Source organism: Cnephaeus nilssonii (genome assembly GCF_951640355.1).
Source record: "Cnephaeus nilssonii genome assembly, chromosome: 20".
NCBI lineage: Eukaryota > Metazoa > Chordata > Mammalia > Chiroptera > Vespertilionidae > Cnephaeus > Cnephaeus nilssonii.
In genome coordinates, this window is record NC_137091.1 from 21852965 (window position 1) to 21867195 (window position 14231).

Here is a 14231-nt window from a genome sequence, read left to right on the forward strand (position 1 = left end):
ACCAATCCATGAACATAGTATATTCTTTCATTTGTTCATGTCTTCCTCTATCTCTTTTTTTAGTGTCCTGACATTTTCTGAGTACAGGTCCTTTGTCTCTGTGGTTAAGTTTATTCCTAGGTATCTTGATTTTTTGTTGCAATGGTATATGGGATTGCTTTTTAAATTTCTCTTTCTGTGAGTTCATTATTGGTGTATAGAAAAGCCATAGACTTCTAGGTGTTAATTTTGTATCCTGCTACATTGCCAAATTCATTTATTAAGAGTAGTAGTTTTTTGATGCAGTCTATGGGGTTTTCTATGTACAATATCATGTCATCGGCGAATAAGGACAGTTTTACTTCTTCTTTGCCAATTTGGATGCCTTTTATTTCTTCTTCTTGTCTGATCACAATGGCTAGTACTTCCAGTACTATGTCGAACAGGGGTGGTGAGAGTGGGCATCCCTGTTTTGTTCCTGTTCTTGGTGGAAATGGTTTTAGTTTTTGCCTATTGAGTATGATGTTGGCTGTGGGTTTGTTATATATGGCTTTTATTATGTTGAGGAATGATCCTTCTATTCCCACCTTGCTGAGAGTTTTTATCAAGAAAGGGTGTTGGATTTTGTCAAATGCTTTTTCTGTATCAATGGATATGATTATATGGTTTTTATCTCTCAGTTTGTTTATGTGGTGTATCACATTTATTGAATTGCGGATGTTGTTCCATCCTTGCATCCCTGGAATAAATCCCACTAGGTCATGGTGTATGATCTTTCTAATGTAATGCTGGATTCTATTTGCTAGAATTTTGTTGAGGATTTTGGTGCCTATGTTCATGAAGGATATTGGCCTGTAATTCTCTTTCTTTGTACTGTCTTTATGTGGTTTTGGGATTAGGGTAATGCTGGTTCGTAGAAAGTGTTTGGAAGTGCTTCCTTCCTCTTGAATTTTTTTTTTTAAATAGTCTGAGGAAGATAGATTTTATTTCTTCTTTGAATGTTTGATAAAACGCCCCTGTGAAGCCGTCTGGTCCAGGGCTTTTGTTTGTTGGAAGTTTTTTGATTACTGCTTCAATTTCCTTCATAGTTATTGGCCTATTCAGATTTTTTGATCCCTCCTGGTTGAGTTTTGGAAGGTCGTATTTTTTTAGGAATATGTCCATTTCTTCTAGGTTGACCAGTTTGTTGGAGTAGAGTTGCTCATAGTATTTTTTATGATTCTTCGTATTTCTGTGGGATCTGTTGTTATTTCACCTCTTTCGTTTCTGATTTTGTTTATTTGAGTCCTCTTTCTTTGTTTCTTGATGAGCCTGGCTAGAGGTTCATCAATCTTGTTTATCCTTTCAAAGAACCAGCTCTTGGTTTCATTGATCTTTTGTTTTGTGTGTGTTTTTTTTTTTTTTTTGTCTCTGTCATTTATTTCTGCTTTGATCTTTATTATTTCCTTCATTCTGCTCACACTGGGCTTTTCTTGTTGCTCTCTTTCTTCAACTTGTAGAGTTAGACGATTTATTACCCGTTTTTCTTGTTTTTTGAGGTAGGCCTGTAATGCTATGAACTTCCCTCTCAGGATTGCTTTCACTGTGTCCCAAAGATTTTGGATTGTTGTGTTTTCATTGTCGTTTGTTTCCAGGATGTGTTTTATTTATTCTTTGATCTCTTTGGTAACTCACTCATTGTTTAATAGTGTGCTATTCAGCCTCCAAGTGTTTGAATTTTTGTGATTGTTTTTACTGTAGTTGATTTCTAATTTTATGCCATTGTGATTGGAGAAGATGCTTGATATGATTTCAATCCTCTTGAATTTGGAGAGTCTTTGCCTGTGTCCCAGTATGTGGTCTATCTTTGAAAATGTCCCATGTGTGCTTGAGAAGAATGTATATGCCGTAGTTTGGGGATAGAATGTTCTAAAGATGTCACTAGACCCATCAAACATAGGATTGATGTTTCTTTGCTAATTTTTTGTCTAGAGGATTTATCCTGTGATGTTAATGGGGTATTAAAATCTCCTACTATGATTGTGTTGCTGTCAATCTCTCCCCTGATATCTTCCAGAAGTCTTTTTATGTATTTGAGTGCTCCTGCATTTGGTGCATAAATGTTTACCAGAGTTTTATCCTCTTGTTATATCGATCCCTTTAGAAATATGAAGTGGCCTTTCTTGTCTCTTATTATGGTCTTCACTTTGAGGTCTATTTTGTCAGATATAAGTATTGTTACCCCAGGTTTTTGTTTTTGTTTTTTTCATTTCCATTTGCCTGATAGATATTTTTCCATCCCTTCACTTTCAGTCTGTGTGAGTTCCTTGTTCTGAGGTGGGTCTCCTGTATACAGCATATATATGGGTCATGTTTTCTTATCCATTCACTCAATCGATGTCTTTTGATTGGAGCATTTAATCCATTTACGTTTAATGTTATTTTTGATAGGTACTTGTTTGTAGCCATTTCTGTACTTTGTGCCTGTGATCCTCCCTTTCTATTTCTTCTTTTTACAGCATTCCCTTTAGCATTTCCTGCATTGCTGGCTTGGTAGTGATAAACTCCCTTAGTCTTTCTTTGTCTGTAAAGCTCCTGATTCCCATTTCAATTTTGATTGATAGTTTTGCTGGATAGAGTATTCTTGGATTCAGTCCTTTCTTTGCATCACTTTGTATACCTCCTTCCATTTCCTTCCAGCTTGATGTGTTTCTGTTGAGAAATCATTTGATAATCTGATGGGGAATCCTTTGTAGGTAACTCTCTGTCTCTCTCTTGCAGCTTTTAAGATTCTCTCTTTGTCATAAACATTTGCCATTGTAATTATGTGTCTTGGTGTGGGTCTTTTGGTACTCATCTTGTTTGGGACTCTCTGTACTTGTGTAACTTTTTTCTTCCCCATATCTGGGAAGTTTTCTGTCATTATTTCTTCAAATAGATTTTCTAATCCTTGCTGCTCTTTTTGTCCTTCTGGCACCCCTATTATATGTATGTTACTTTGTTTTGTGTTGTCCCAAAGCTCCCTTAGGCTCTTCTCCTGCTTTTTAATTTTTTTTTCTTCAGTTGCTGTTCAGATTGGGCTTGTTTCTCTACTTTATCTTCTAACTCACTAATTTGGTCCTCTGCTTCTTCTAGTCTACTGTTGAAACCTTCCACGATGTTTTTGATTGTAGCTATATCATCTTTGATTTCTTCCTGATTTTTGCATAGGTTGTTGTTTTTCCCATCCATCTGATGTATGAACTGTATGACCACCATTACTCTGAATTCTTTTTCTGTCATGTTGCATGCTTCTGTTTCACTTATTTCCTTTCTTGGCAATTCCTCATTTTCTTTCCTTTGGGGATTGTTTTGTTGTCTCCCCATTCTAACTATCACCGGAAGGTTCAAATGTCAAGTTGGGTGGGCCTGGGCTGTGTGCAGTGGGAGCTTTGCACCACCCGAGTATCATTGAAGAGCTCTGACACCAAGATGTGTGGCTGCTGTGGGTTGGTGGGAGCCACGCTCGCCCAGGATCAGAGTCACCAGTGCTCAGTGTGATGCACCTAGAATCAGGGACTCCGCCTGTGCCACACTGAAAAAGAGACCCCGCTGGCGTGTGTCAAAAATTTGAGTCCCCTAGCGCATGCTAGGAGTCAGAGTTCCCCTGTGCCCACACCAAGAATCAAGTATCGGAGTCTCTGTTGCTTGGTGTGGCCTCACGCCGAGAATAAGGGTTCCTGTGTGAATGCGCCAAGAATTGGAGTCACTGGCTCTTAGTGTGAATGCACTTGGAATCAGGGATCCCAGGCGTGTGCAGTGAGGAACAGAGTCAAGTCACTGGTGCTCAGTGCTGCCTCTCATGTGGAGAGTCAAGGTCCCAGGTCTGCTTGGGGGATCAGGTTGTACAGCCACACTGTGTCAGCAGGTGGTCCACTCCTGCACTGCAGGAAACAGACTTCCATGTGCGCTTGCTCAGAATCAAAGTCAGGTGGCACTGCTGCCCTGTGTGGGTGTGGGGTTTGGTCACCCGATTGCGTTGCAGGCAACATATTCCAGTGTCCTAGTGTGCACCCAGGCTCAAATTTCCATAACGATGCTGCAGCCCTGTGCGAGGGGCAGGTCTAGCAGTTCTTAGGGCACTGCAGAGAACCTGTGGGGAGGGGGATGGGCTCTGTGACTCACAGAAATCTGCAGCCAGGATGTCTGGATTCTTGGTGTCTGTGGGTCTGCAGCTGCCGTCGTAGGTCTTGGTCCCCAGTGGCTGCAGGGTCCCGGTTTGCGTCTGAGTCCAGACTGGGTGGTGCTGAGGCTAGGATCCTAGTCTCAAGCAGTTCTGTTTTTCAGGATAGCGTGGTCTTTGTGCCCATGCTTGCTGCCCCCGGAGTGTCTACAGTGGCAGTGGTGTTTCGCCGTCTAAGACTGCCCGGTTTGGCAGCCCCTTGGAAGACCTGCAGGATCTAACTGTCCCTAGCTCTCACACACACACACACACACACACACACACACACACACACCACACACTCCTCTATCGCTCCCTCACTCTCTCACACTCTCTCCCTCCCTACCTTCTTGCTGGTCACCATCTTCATCCACCCCCAAACCAACATCATTTAATACATGATATGTTGCCCTAACCAGTTTGGCTCAGTGGATAGAGCATCGGCTTGTGGACTGAAGAGTCCCAGGTTTGATTCTGGTCAAGGGCATGTACCTTGGTTGCAGGCACATCCCCAGGAGGGGCGTGCAGGAGGCACCTGATCGATGTTTCTCTCTCATCAATGTTTCTAATTCTCTCTCTCTCCCTTTTTAAAAAAATACATGATATGTTGCACTTGGTAGGATAGCATCACTTCTGTGGCATTCCTCCTACACCACATAACCTTAATCCTATTATAAGGAAGCATCAAACAAACCCAAATTGAGGGACATGGTACAAAATAACTGGCCTAAATTCCTCCAAAAATGACATTGTTATGAAAGAAAAAAAAGAGGCTGAGGAATTTTAAGATTACAGGTAAATAAAGAATCATGACAAATAAATGCAATGTGTGATCCTGAATTGGACCCTGGACTATTTTCTAAAGAATAATATTGTGACAAATTGTGAAATCAGAACGTGGAGTGCATATTCATAGCATTTTTTCAATGTTAAATTTCATGATTTATATAATTTTCTGTGACTATATAAGAAAATATCTCTGATGTTTGGAAAATAAACACAGAAGTGTTTACAGATAAAGAAGCATGATATGTCCAAACTCAAATGGTTCAGAAAAAATTATGTATATGTGATGTATGTTGTGCACATATATAGAGACAGAGAAGAGGAAGAGAATGATAAAGAAATGTGGCAAATATTAATAATTAGTGAATTTGGTTGAAGGATATGTAGGGTGTCTAGTAAAATTCAGGACACCTAGTTAAATTGGAATTTTAAACAAACAAAAATTATCTTTAGGATAAGTCTGTCTCAAATATTGCAGTGACATATTTATTCTAAATAAATTATTGTTTATTTGCAACAAATGGAGTGCCATATATGTGTGTGTGTGTGTATATATATACATATATATATACAACTCACATTTGAGTGCCATATATAAATATATATACATATATACACATGTACATTATGCATATACATATATACATAAAATATACACACATACATTATGTCTATAAATTAAAATATTATCCTATATAATAAAAGGGTAATGTGGAAATTGACCTTAACAGCAAAACGACCAGGAACGACCAGTCGCTATGATGCGCACTGACCACCAGGGGGCAGATGCTCAATGCAGGAGCTGCCCTCTGGTGGTCAATGCGCTTCCACAGAGGAAGCTCCACTCAGCCACAAGCCGGGCTGAAGGCTGCGAGTGCAACAGGGTGGCGGGAACCTCTCCTGCCTCCTTGGCAGCACTAAGGATATCCGACTAATGGCTTAGGCCCACTCCCCCCATTAGTTGGATATCCCCTGAGGGCTCCTGGGCTGCCAAAGGGATGTCTGACTGCCAGCTTAGGCCTGATACCCCAGGGAGTGGGCCTAAGCCAGCATGTGGACATCCCCCGAGGGGTCCTGGACTGCAAGAGAGCACAGGCTGGGCTGAGTGCACTGAATTTTCGTGCACTGGGCCTCTAGTACATATATATTTTGCTAATTCTGACAACTCCACCTACTCCCATTAATTTGGATGGTGGTTTGCCTTGGTAAATATAAAATACTAGAGGCCCGGTGCATGAAATTCGTGCACAGGGGTGTGTGTCTCTCAGCCCAGTCTGCACCCTCTCCAATCTGGGACCCCTCAAGGGATGTCCGACTGCCCGTTTAGGCCCGATCCAGGTAGGATGGGGCCTAAACGGGCAGTCGGACATCCCTCTCACAATCCAGGACTGCTGGCTCCCAACTGCTCGCCTGCCTGCCTTCCTGATTGCCCCTAACTGCTTCTGCTTGCCAGCCTGATCACCCCCTAACCACTCCCCTGCCAGCCTGTTTGCCTCTAACTGCCCTCCCCTGTAGGGCTGGTCACCCCTAACTGCCCTCCCCTGAAGACCTGGTCCCCCCCAACTGCTATCCCCTGCCGGCCTGGGTCCCCCGCAACTGCCCTTCCCTGCAGGCCCGGTCACCCCCAACTTCCCTCCTCTGCCGGCCTGGTCACCCCTAACTGCCCTCCCCTGCAGGCTTGATCGCCTACAACTGCCCTCCCCTGCTAGTCATCTTGAGGTGGCCATCTTGTGTCCACATGGGGGCAGTCATCTTTGACCACATGGAGGCAGCCATCTTGTGTGTTGGAGTGATGGTCAATTTGCATATTGCCCTATTATTAGATAGGATTAGATAGGATAGAGGCCTGGTGCATGGGTGGGGGCCGGCTGGTTTGCCCTGAAGGGTGTCCCAGATCAGGGTGGGGGTTCCCTTGGAGTGTGGGGCGGTCTGGGCAAGGGACCTGTGGTGGTTTGCAGGTCAGCCACGCCCCCCGGCAACCCAAGCGGAGGCTCTGGTATCTGGGATTTACTTATCTTGTATAATTGAAACTTTGTAGCCTTGAGTGGAGGCCTGGGCCCACCAGGGCAGGCAGAAAGCTTGGCTTCCTCCATTGCCAGGGGCAACCCAAGCCTCCTGCTCTCTCCATGGCCGCAGCCATCTTGGTTAGGTTAATTTGCATACTCGTTCCTGATTGGCTGGTGGGTGTGGCTTGTGGGTGTAGCAGAGGTATGCTCAATTTGCATATTACTATTTTATTAGATAGGATTAGCTGCTGTGATAAACAGTGTAATATTCTTACATATTCTCTGACATTTAAAATTCTCTCAAACTAAGTTATTATAATAATCTGAGTTCTTAAATTCATAATTTCTGTGAACTCATTTATATTTGTTTTAGAGGGTGAGGGATAGAAATGAAGTAGGCAAAATTTTGTTGTTTCCTGAAGTATATTTCTTTACAAATGACCATATTAGTTAATAATTACTATATCTATTATACTAGGGTCAATAAGGCTACTTAATTTCTCCAAGATATTATAATTTAGCAAGATTCCTATAGTATATTGTCAAAGGTAATGTTATCAGTACAGTAAATCAAATATCAAAGATCCATGAGTTGATTTTCTTCACTCTTCATTCCATCAGTATAATCCACAATTATTCAAATTTTATTATATTAGGAAGTGTCAAATTAAATATTAAAGCTATCTTCTAGGTTAAATGAAGTGAGTTTCTGAATCTATACCTATAATAATTAATTGTTAAGAATCTTTTCCACCTAAATTCATTGGAGTTAGATTCATAAACTATCAACAGAATAGAAATCAAGCAAAATTACCAGATAAAAACTTTTCCAAAGTAGTCCTCACAGGGTAATAATACTAAATGAAATGGAATATGAAGAATTTATTTGTGTAATTTAAAGTAGGAATTAGTATAAATATTTCATTCTTTATAAAATTATGTTAAATAATCATTTTGTTTTCAGAGAATACACTACCTACTGCTTCAACTTTTAAATTCTCATTTGTTACTTTAAAAGTCTGATATTTGCCTGTGGTGAGAAACCCAGTCTGCTAATTACTACAATTAATTTGGATAGTGACTTTACCTTTGTAATTATGAAATATCAGCAGATGTTGTAAACAATGCATTTTGAATCTAAAATATCAACAAACATATACATGCTTTTACATTTTTACTTAGATATGCCTATATATAAAATGTCTATATAAATTTGTAAGCAAGTAAAATTTTCTCAGTGCTTTTTCTTTTTATATATACTTATGTACACATTCTCTCTCCCACAGGGTAATGTAGTAACTTTCCAAATATCTTCAAAAGTTTAAAAAAAAATTTATATATTTAACTTCCTTTTAAAAATGTTGCACTTTAAATTTAAAAATTAGAATCAACTGATTTTTAACTAAGGAAACTCAGATTCCACTAAAAAATTATTTTTGTAGAGCGAGACGTTGGCAGACATACTCCATGTCACCAGCAGGAGGGCTGAGAGGGCACCTTGTTTCTCACACAGACACGGGTTGTGCTGCTCAGCTCTGCAGGAGGGCAAAGGGCCAAGACAGCCACCAACTTCCCAACATCATGTTTTATTTTTATAAAGTCTTCATTTTCGTCAGGCTTGAGAAAGTAAAATGCAGCACTTAACCCCATTTCTAGACATTAAGTGCCCAAGTATGCATGTACATGTCATCTCCCTGCTGGCTCCGGTAAGGAACGGCCATTTAAGCAAAGCTTATTGCCTCTTTATTGTAGGTGAAAGGCGGTACAGTGTTGGTGACACCTGTGCTAATTTGCTTTCTGGTTCTAACACAGGAAAAGCTTCTCCCCCCTGCTGGGCAGTTCACCGTTTCAAAGAATCAAATTTTCTTTTGTATTTACCTTACCAAAATGCGTAAAGGATGAGTAATCATCACTTCATCATCTTCATCATATCTCTATACATTTCTATTCTTGTATCTTGAGTGATATGAAGAATGGACTTTGCTATTAGGATGGGTTTTCATTTCCACTGCTCTGTAAACCAGGCAAAGGTTAAAACCATGACCTATAGAGATTGCATAAAAATATGTGCTCCCAATATTTCCTGTAAAGCTGGTTTTGAAACCAGAGGAATTCTTAGGTTTGGCATATATAGGTAACACACTAACATTGAGCCCCTACCCCTGTGTATACCAACTTTCTGTACACAGAAGGGCAAGCCTTAATGAGAAGTCATAGACGTCAACTCTATATACAAAGGTCAAAACTTTTATCATCGAGACAAGTTTCTCCAAATCAATGGCTGGATTCTGTTCTCACATTGTGTGCTATATATACACATTTATTAATAATTTTGCTCCATGCAACTTCTATAAAAACATACCGGTACTCATTGCCAAAGGGAATTTTGTAACCAAAACACTCTGAGAAACATGTTTCCCTTGTGCCCTATTTTGTAAAAACTTTCCCCCATTATGTTTTCCATTATTAGTCTCTAGATTATGGTACACAAACATTAGTGTGGATCAGAATTTATAACTTAACATACATTTTAAAGCCATTAGAAAAAGTACAGACTGTGGTTGCCCTTTTTATGAGAATGAAGATTGAAGGCAGCTTCTTCCAAAAGCACTAATGTACTTCAAACAATGATGTAATATCTTATGTACATAACCTTGTTAAGCACAATAATATAGAAGATATTTAGATTTACTGTAGAAATATGTCTCAGTTTTATTTCCTGAAAAATATATACAGGAGGGATGTGGAGTTTTGTTTTTCCATTTGGTATCTAAATGACATGAACTATAAATAAACCTACATACTACTCAGAACTGAGATAAATTTGGAAATTATCATCTCATTCTAACAAAAAGTATAAAAAACTATGAAGAATCATTTAAGACCATAAATGATGTCCCTTTAGACTAGCCAAATTCAGTATAAACATTCTGCTTAAGTGAGGACTAATTAAACTGGTTTACTCTCAAGGAGCCATCTCTTCTATAAATATTAATTGAGCATCTAATTGTTTTTAAAGAAGTTTGTGGGAAACAAAGTAGACTAAACCATAGTGTGTCACCTTGGAGCTTTCCATATGGAGGAGAAGACTATTTTAATCATCCTATCTAATAAAAGAGAAACATGCAAATTGACCGTACCTCCGCTACGCCCACAAGCCACATTCACCAGCCAATCAGGAGCAAGTATGCAAATTAACCCAACCAAGATGGCGGTTAATTTGCATATCCAGGCGCAGAGTGAAGACTGAAGACAGCGTAGAAGGAAGCCAAGTGCTGCAGAAGGGAGTGAAGCTGCAGAGAAGCAAGTGGGATGGCGGAGATGGGAGGAAGACAGGCAGGGTGGCAGAGACAGCTGCAGGAAGCCCTATTCTTGCAGGAATAGGCCCAAGGAAGCCCTATTATTGCAGGAATCTTCCTGCAATGGGCCTCTAGTGTCAATATAAAGATGTATCAGTTTCCTATTACTGCTGTAAAAAATTAGCAAGAACTTAGTGGCTTAAAGCAATACAGATTATTATCTTAAAGTTCTGGAATTCAGAAGTATAAAACAGGTTGGCAGGCTATGTTCCTTCCAGAGACTCTAAGGGAAAATCTATTTCCTTGCCATTTTTAGCTTCTAGAGTTCTCTTGCATTCCTTGGCTTATGGCCCCTTTCTCCATCTTCAAAGGCAGCAGCATAACATCTTTAAATCTCTGTCTCTGTTTTTGTCATCATATCTCATTCTCTGACCATCCTGCCTCCCTCAGATGACCTTTGTGATCACACTGAGCCCACAAAGATAATCCAGGATAATCTCTCATCTCAAAATCTTCAGTCACATCTGAGAGTACCTTTTGCCATGTAAGGTAATTTATTCACAGTGGGCATCTTTTTTTGTGGGGTGGGGACACCTATTCTGCCCAGGACACAAAGTAAGCTGTCTTAAGTACTAGAGCATGGATACAAAATGAAATATAAAAATCTAAAGATGAGAGAAGGCTTGGAACGGGATAAGAGGAGCTATGCAGAGAGAGTGATATTCTGGAACACTTAGTACTACTTGAATGTTTGGGACTTGTTAGGGGCATATGAAGAGAGGCAGGCATTGCTAACAGAGCCACCTCTACTAGTCTCTGACATAATGTGTTTGTGAGAATTTTGAGCAGGACAGTGAGTCCATGAGATCCCTCTTTTGGGAATATAATCTTGGCAGTAATAGAGAGTTATGTGATAAGTACTCATCTTGGTGGGCCATGGGGGATGCCAGACAATCGGCTGGAGTTAAGGGAAAAATTTTTAAATTTTTACTCATTGCTACATTAATTTTAATATCTAATTATGTTTGCTGTATAGGTGTAAAAAATTAAGAGTAGCAGAACATGAATAACATCTATCTATCTATATATAAAAGCCTAAGTGATTGAACAACCATACAACTGGTTGACCAGTCGCTATGACGTGCACTGACCACCAGGGACAGATGCTCAATGCACAGGATCGGGCTCCCTCCTGTCTGGATCGGGCCTGTGGGGGTCAGGCCAAAACTGGCTCTCCAACATCCCCTGAGGGGTCCCACATTGGGAGAGGGCAGGCCAGATTGAGGGACCCCACCGGTGCACAAATTTATGCACCAGACCTCTAGTAAATATATAATATACATACACTTACAGTGCATGTACTGTTTTTGTTTGTTTTATTTCAACTTCTAAGTGAGTCAAACCCACAAGAACAACAATAATAATAGTGATGCCTTGTCATAATGTGATTATAGGTGACTGGTCCAAGGTACACCTCAGACTGGGGAGATTGGGAGCTCAGTCAAACTTCAACAGCAGAAGAGTCAGATGTTAAATATCCTATTATATATCATCTACCACTTCATAGAAGTAAAAGTTATAGAACTTTGTGTATTGCATGTAATTATTTTTATTAGATAACTAGGAAATGTGGATTTTGAGATAATTTGAAAATTTAGACCTAAATGATAGATTGTTTATCCTGAATTAAGGCACAGAATACAGAAACAGAAAATCAAGGGAGAAAATAACTCATAAAATAAGGATCTCAATATATTAATGTACCATGTACTAGCATTCTCCTTAATATGCTAACCTTGGAGTTTTGGTGGAGAAAGGATAATTTAGCTCTGTGGCGGCATGTCCTAAATTCCTTTAATTAAAAGGTGGGAGTAATTGAAAAATGCTAATAACAGGGCAAGGTACACTTCTCAGTTTGACATTTACTTAATCAATAACTGATCACACGAGTTTCCTTACCTGTAAAATATGTATTATACGGTTTCCCATCTCATACTGGTGTTTTTAAAAACCAATGAATTAATAATTGTATTTAACAATTAGTATTCAATAAATATTAGCTGCTTTAGAAGAATACTCTCTAAAATGTTTTAAAATAACTCTCACACAAATATATAGTAAGCTCATGTAAGTGTTTATTTCATTAATAAGGGGGAAAGCAAAATGTTAAAGCTGGTTGAGAAGAATTCAAGAGATAGTATACATTATAAACACAGAAATGAAGAATATTGGCATAAGTTCAAGAGATGATAGTACAAAACTGGTAGTGTCCTCAAAATTACTACAACCTTAAGTTGTGGGGGCTATTTTTTCCACTAAACAGAAATAATTGGCAGCTTTAACATACAAAAATCTACAATTTAACATGAAACTTCATATAATCTGGACTCTAATCCTATCTAATAATAGACAAATATGCAAATTGACCACACCTTCGCTACGCCCAAGCCACGCCCACCAGCCAAGCCACACCCACCAGCCAATCAGGACGAGTATGCAAATTACCCCACCAAATATGGCGGCTAATTTGCATATCAAGACAGCGTCAAAGTAGCCAAGAGCTGCAGAAGGGAGTAAAGCTTCGGAGAAGCAAGCAAGCCGGGGGGTGGGGGGGAGGAGAAGGGAGGAGCGGAGGCGGGGCCGGGGGTGAAGGGAAAAGCAGGCGGGCTGGCCGAGAAGGCGGGGCGGGCGACAAGGGAGGAGCGGAGGCGGGGCCGGGGGCGAAGGGAAAAGCAGGCGGGCTGGCCGAGAAGGCGGGGCGGGCGATAAGGGAGGAGCGGAGGCGGGGCCGGGGGCGAAGGGAAAAGCAGGCGGGCTGGCCGAGAAGGCGGGGCGGGCGACAAAAGAGGAGTGGAGGCGGGGCCGGGGGCGAAGGGAAAAGCAGGCGGGCTGGCCGAGAAGGCGGGGCGGGCGACAAAAGAGGAGCGGAGGCGGGGTAGAGTGCAGCAGGAAATCCTATTGCAGGATTTTTCCTGCAACGGGAATGCTAGTACATAATAAAGTTAAACAAAGGCACATTTCCCTTTAGAATTAATAGTCATTGTTTTGTAGAGAACTGTTCAACAGTGCTCCAGGATGAAAATAAAATGACATAAACTCATACTTTTGCCTTATTTACAAAATTTAAATAATAATAATACCTTTATGTTCACTTTGCAATGAGAAAATTAAGCTTTAGGAAAAAATGCATTTTATCCTAGATTAAAAAATTATAAATGGAGTGACCAGAATTTTAACATAGGTAGTTTGAATATAAATAATTATCAATAACAGTTGCGATTGCATATTGAGTCTGAATAATATATTGTGGATTCACCTAAGTGTTTTATGTGTATTAATTCGCTTAGTTCTCAGAGTAAATGTGTGGTAATACAGGTATTATCTCAATTTACTAATAGACTGCTACTGTTCACCTTCTCTGTGTATGAACTATAATAAGAACCATTGGAATTATTTATTGCAGTTAGAGGTATCCATCTTCATTCAGCTGTATGACTTGAGCAGAATAACCTGGCACGTGGATGGAAACACAATACTGTTCACAGAGCTAATTAAATTTGCTCTGTCCTTCAAATTACCACGATGAAGAGACTAAAGAGAATATATGGATTATTTGTTTTTGAGTCTTAATTTAGTGATTCATAGTTTCCCCCTTGAGTTCCTTCCATTTTTGAATATTTTTTATTGATTCATAGCATGCCAGTTTGATTCATGTCTAAGCCACTGAAATAATCTCAGGGTCTCCACCTTTTCCACCTGTTTAATTACAAATAGTTATTGACCATATCTTATAGTTCTACTTCAAAGTAATAAAAACTTGAGATTAATGATAGCATTTCTGTAACTCAACGTGACCCCATCTATTTCTCTCCAAGCCATTCTCTATATCAGTTATCTCAACTAAGATGAAGATAGGGCTGTTGCTGGTACTGGTAGTGTCAATATTACTTTTAGTATCAGGTTTGAAGTATTTGGGAAAAG